This window comes from Balaenoptera physalus, assembly GCF_965194825.1.
Source record: "Balaenoptera physalus genome assembly, chromosome: 3".
Lineage (NCBI taxonomy): Eukaryota > Metazoa > Chordata > Mammalia > Artiodactyla > Balaenopteridae > Balaenoptera > Balaenoptera physalus.
This window is the reverse complement of record NC_138890.1, coordinates 22,289,567-22,295,904: the sequence shown is the minus strand read 5'-3', so window position 1 is coordinate 22,295,904 and position 6,338 is coordinate 22,289,567. Positions and strand designations below refer to the sequence as shown.

Sequence of the window (6,338 nt, the reverse complement as noted above, 5' to 3'; positions counted from 1 at the left end):
AATAGCCCCAAATCTGGCTCCTACAAAGGCTCTGGAGAAGACCCAATAAAATAAGATTCATTGTGGATTTGTTGGAAGTATAGGGTAGGTTGATGGAATTTTTAATTAAGAATAGACTCAGACACTGAAGTAAAAATAACCTAATAGAAGAAACACCGTAAAGTTATAGAATCTATAGATATCTGTATTAATTCTATATCTATAGGTAGATTCTGTATCTATAAAGAGAAATAGATATAAAACACCTGAAAGTTTTTGAAGTGGTAAATAAACTGAGGCAGGAAATAATGTTTATTTAGACTTTCGACACATCTTAGACAACATTCTTCAACAAAGGTTGAAAATATTAAATCACTATCAAAAGAAATATTCTGCCCCAGATAGGAAAGTGGCTTGGTGGCCGAAAACAAAAGGAAGAAATAAGCAAAATTTCAAATATAGTTTATCTCGGGATTTTAGTGAAAACTAGTCTCATTTGTATAATATTGAAAAATGGAGCACACGGCAAATGTTCAGGTTTAGAAATGAGCAGTGAAATGCCAAGCGCCAGAGATAACCGATGGAGAGTTATTTATTTATTTAGTACAGTCCTGGCAATGACAAGGGTCATAGCCAGTATGATCCACGACATTCAGGGAAGCTCTCCACGTGCCAAACACCACCTGAGTCACTGTATGTGCATGACTTTGTTTAGTCTTCACAACTTCCTACAGAAGTAATTGCCATTTTATTCCATGAGTTTACAAGCTAGACAGTAAAGGCTCAGAGAGGAAAGTAACTTCCCCAAAGATCACTAAGGTAAGTAGGTGGCAGTCATAGGAGCTACTAAATGATAGAGCTAAAATTTGAAACCTGGCAACTGACCCCAGAATCCTTACCTACTTTGGGGGTAGGGTATGGGGGGCACAGAGTAAGTATGCATAAGAATGTAGTCTTTCCCATGCCAGCTGACCACGGAACCCTTTATTTTGGCCAAAAACAAAGCACTGCGAGAAAAATGCTGTCCTAAAGGGTGGTAAGTCAGATGAAATTCATAAATCACTTTGAAAGGTTAAAGGAATGCTAAAAAAAAAAAAAAAAAAATTAACTACTGCACCAATGGTTCTCAAACTTGAGCATGCATCAGAATCACCTGGAAGGTGTGTCAAAGACAGACTGCTGGGCCCCATCCCCTCGAGTTTCTGACTAAGCAGATTTTGTGGGTTCCGAATTTCTATTTCTAACAAACTGATGTTTCTGCTCAAGGGCCCACACTTGGAGAAATATGGTCCTAAGCCACAGGTGGTGAAACAAAGAAAGCAAGCGATCACGATAAGAATGGTCTCGGGAAAAGGAGAAAACCTAGGTGAAGAAAGCTGGCGTGGAATTAAGGAAAGGAGGGATGAATCATCCAGTAAATGGGGTCAAGCTAAAATCACATGGAAGTTTTCCTGGGCCTTTTGCTCCCTGGGTGGGCAAAGAGTCTTCCTGGGACCTCAAAAAGCCTAAAACTATTCAACCCAGCTTCGGGCACAGTATAAATTTAATGGCAAAAGGATGTCCCCACGTTCAGGATCTCTGTACTCTGGCTACCACCACAAACCTTACCCACTGACAATACCTAGAACTCCTTTAACAGGAAACAAAACGTTTTACTTTGTAGCAAGAAATAGAAGCTTGAGAAGGAAATAAGTCCTAAAAAGTGAATATATATCGCTGTCTACAGATCTCATTCCAAATGTAAATGACTGCTTATAGATTAACCATAGGTCTAATATAACATGGCATGTCTAATATTCTTAAAATTACAAAAATTCAGTTTTATTACTTTGGAGAGGAAGCATGATGCTACATGAAAGGCATCAAATTTGGTGTTAGAAATCCTATATTTGGGGATAAATGACTTCTGACAAGTCTTTTTTTGTTTCTTTGTTTATGTTTTATTTTTGGCTGCGTTGGGTCATCGTTGCTGCACGTGGGCTTTCTCTAGTTGCGGCGGGCGGGGGCTACTCCTCGTTGCGGTGCACGGGCTTCTCATTGCAGTGGCTTCTCTTGTTGCAGAGCACAGGCTCTAGGCACGTGGGCTCAGTAGTTGTGGCTCGCGGGCTCTAGAGCGCAGGCTCAGTAGTTGTGGCGCATGGGCTCAGTGGCTCCGCGGCATGTGGGATCTTCCCGGACCAGGGCTCGAACCCGTGTCTCCTGAATTGGCAGGCGATTCCTAACCACTATACCACCAGGGAAGTCCAGACATTTTCTTCCTACGTAAAAAAGGAGCAGTAGGGACTTCCCTGGTGGCACAGTGGTTAGGAATCGCCTGCCAGTGCAGGAGACACGGGTTCGAGCCCTGGTCCGGGAAGATCCCACATGCCGCGGAGCCACTGAGCCCATGCGCCACAACTACTGAGCCTGTGTGCCACAGCTACGGAAGCCCGCGCGCCTAGAGCCCGTGCTCCGCAACAAGAGAAGCCAGCGCAACGAGAAGCCCGCGCACCGCAAGAAGAGTAGCCCCCACCCGCCTCAACTAGAGAAAGCCCACGCGCAGCAACGACCCAACGCAGCCAAAAATAAATAAATATAAAATTAATTTATTTTTTTTTTAAAAGGAGCAGTAATTCCCCACAGAGATGTGAGGATCAAAAGGGATCATATTTGTGAAAGTGTTTGGTCAATTATAACTCACTTTTTCAATTATAAGGTGTTAGGACTACTTCGGGGAGTAACACGTTTTATACAAGCTGTTACTAGATGTGCACTGTATTCAAGTTTAGGGTGCATATTAACGTCCAGTGTCATTTATACACAAGAGATGCCTTCTAGGCTCAAGAGACAAAAGTTACAAGTGATAATCAGGCATTCATGACGCTGGGATTTGATAACGTTTCTCCCAGTCTAAATGCAGTGGGAAACATCCAGAACTGAAAGTGGACACAAACTACTTAGTATTTTAGGAAAGCAGGAGAGACACAACAGGATTGGGGAGAAGTATCAAGTCTATCAGAGGCTCTCAGGGACGCCTGGTGTCTACCTACAGAGGCTGCAACCAGCATATTCTTAGGACAAAACCCTAAGGTAGTGGGTGGTTTTTTGTTTGGTTTTTTGTTGCCTGAGAGTGAGCTACTGTCCCGCTATCTCACTCTAAAACCTATAGAAAGAGAAGGGCTGTGTTCCTCCAGCTGTGGCACCTCAGGGTAGGGTCCTCTACCTAAGGCTCTGAAAAAGTAAGGAGGGCACAGTGCTACCTCATAGTACAAAAAGGTACATGAAAGACCTATGTTCTCCTTCCTCTGCTGCTGGCAGGCACTAAGATGAGGAAGAGATGCTCAGAAGGCCATGGCATGGTGATGGAGGAGTCCAGTCTGGCTGCGGCACCTTCACGACCTTAGGAAAACTGTCGGCAAGCTTTCATTAGAGTAGGTTCAGGCCACAACGTGCATATTCATCTTTCATCTGTTTAAACAAGGCACTAAATAGTAGGTGTCACTGGTCACTTCCTATTGAACAAAGCCTACAAGATTTTAGGTAAGCATCAAGACACTGATGTTGGGTCAGGCGAAGATTTCTTAGCTATGACACCAAAAAGTATATTGATAAAAGAAAAGAATAAGCTGGGCTTCATTCAGATAAAAAATAACGCATTTCAAAAGACACCATTAAAAAAGTAAAGACGTGCCATGAACTAGGAAAAAATATTTGAAAATCATATATCCAATAAAGGACTTGTATCCAATAATAACAAGTGTTGGCAAGGATATGGAGAAACTGGAACCCTCATGCATTGCTGGTGGAATTGTCAAATTCGAAACTGCTACTTTGAAACACTGATTCATCATATGACCCAGGTAATTACCCCTAGGTAACCACCCAAGTGAAATTAAAACTACATGCACACATCAGCCAGAGCGGCCAAAACGTGGAAACAAACCAAATGTCCATTAATTGGTGGATGGATAAATAAAATGTAGTATATCCATACTATAGAATATTCTTTGGCAATATGATACAGGCTACTGCATAACCTCAAAAACATTACGCCAGATAAAAGAAGCTAGACACAAGAGACCACATACGGTATGATCCCATTTATATGAAATGTCTACAAAAGGCAAATCTATAGAGGTAAGAAGTAAATTATCGGTTGAATGGGTCTGGGGGTGGGAATGAGAGTGATTCCAAATAGGCACAAGGTTTCTTTTGGAGGGTGATGGAAATGTTCAAAAATTAGATTACATGATAGGTGCATACAACTCTATAAATTCACAGATTTTACTAAAAACCACTGAATTGCATATACTTCAAAAGAGTCAATTGTATGGCATGTGAATTATACATCAATAAAACTGTTTAAAACATAAAGAAATTTAAAAGAGAAGTCAGGGACAGCCCTGACCCCAAACCTCACTATGAAATGTGAACATATTTACACAGAAATCTGCCGCTTATCCTGATGTCGCCCTTCCAGAAACTTGACTCTTAGGATGACAAAGAACACGAACAAAGAGTAAGAGACCTCCAAACAGGGTCTAAGATAGCCGTGGCTCATTTATGCACTTTAGACTACAGGAGAAAATGGAAGTCCTCCCCTCGCCCCTACCCAGCCTGAGATGAAAACTTAATGACTCATAGGTACAAATGCAGGGCACCTAATTTTAAGCTCGATTATCTGGTTTTCCTCAGCAGCTACATTAACTAAGTGACAGTTAATACTGAGGATGGGATCAGAAGCAAACTATCAAAGCACAGGCCTCTGGGTCTGGTCAGCCCCTTACAACTTCACACCACTGAGGGCAGGGCAGCAACGGTACCCTGGTGGCCAAAAATGGTTATGACATCTGTTATCTGAGGCTGGAAAGAGAATCAGTTTCTCAAAATGAGGTCATCAAAATGGCCATGGGTCTGCACCCATTTATGATACAGGTTCTCTTGCCTCACTCAAACCAACTGAATCAGAACCTCCAACAATGATACCTAAGAATCTGCATTTTTAACAAGCCCCCTCGATGATTCTTATGTTTTCAATTTTATTGTGCACAAGAGCCCTTTACTTAGAGAATATTAGAGATGGAAGGAACCTTGATGATCATCTAACCCAAAGTTCACCTACTGTAGATGAAAACACCGGGGACCAACGATGTAACATGATTTTCAAAGATCAAATAGTTCTTTAAACTCTTAAAAAAAAAACAAAAACAAAACTATGTCTCTAGTCCTAAAAATTGTCAAGAATACTACTGACAAAAGAGAATATAAAATGTACCTTGGAAATATTTTCTTCAAAGATTGATGAAGATAACATGCTTAATCATTTAAAGGGATATGTTTCTGCTCTCAGGAAAATTCATCCAGAGCACCTCATTACCTGAAGCTGCCAACTAAATGAGTCATCATAACAGTTAAGTTATTTTTTCCTTGTTGGTATGTTCAGTTTAATTATTGCCTTTTTTCCTCAAACCTACCTCCCTTGAGAAAATGCATAGGTTATTTGACCCAAAACACCAACATTCTTACAGATCACAAGCATTAAGTCATCATTTCCGCTGAAGCCACATCTCCAGGGCTGCAAGTCATATTTTTATATTAATGCAGCCTGAATTCTCCTGTGCGTGGGTCCTAAATCATGAGCTAGCAAGAGGGAGGAGATATGGGGATATATGTATATGTATAGCTGATTCACTTTGTTATAAAGCAGAAACTAACACCACTGTAAAGCAATTATACTCCAATAAAGATGTTTAAAAAAAAAAAGATTACATTCTATTGGAGGAAAACAGTCAATAAACAAATATACAAATTAATTAAAAAAAAAAAAAGTGGGTCTGTTTCCAGGGGCCTATTTAGCCAGTGGGTTCATCACCCGAAACCTCAGGCTCCCTTTCATTATTCCTGCTTGATCCTGCCTTTTGATAATTTCCAGTAAAGCACTGTTGTCTTATTTTCTGCTTTAGACAAGCTTAAGGGAGAGTTTCTTAAGTCACTTGACCAAAATATATTTTGGAGCACGGAAAGAACATAGTTTCTTTGTTTTGGGGGGGGGTTTTGTTTTCACAAAAGGATTACTTGGATTCAAAATCTTGTTCACTGACTTGTTAATCGTGATGTAGTGACATGACAAATTTCTCAGCCTGTTAGAGGCTTTAATTTCTTTTTCACAAAATGTAAAGAATAACACCTACCTTGCAAGGTTTTTTGCAAAGATTCTAAAAAACACGTAGCACGTAAAGTAGATAATATATGTAACACGAACAGTGTCTATTGTATATATATAATTGTCAATGAAAAAATGTTGCCTGCCATATCAGTAAACAAAGGATGTTGCAGCCATCAAGCCATCACGTTATAGCCGCCCCAAGAGTGAACCCTGA

At 40.6% G+C, this 6,338-nt stretch overlaps 1 long non-coding RNA gene across 11 annotated transcripts in view; it reads left to right on the top strand.

The window, feature by feature from the left end:
• Nucleotides 1-6,338, top strand: part of LOC309658226 — a 477,715-nt gene that overhangs the window by 392,678 nt on the left and 78,699 nt on the right. The window contains exon 3 of one of the 11 annotated variants that reach the window (XR_014262100.1): nt 5,309-5,767. The exons of the other annotated variants lie outside the window; for them this stretch is intronic. This is a non-coding gene — a long non-coding RNA (uncharacterized lncRNA). Of the gene's footprint in view, nt 1-5,308; nt 5,768-6,338 lie in introns of those variants that run through there. 11 annotated transcript variants of the gene reach the window in all.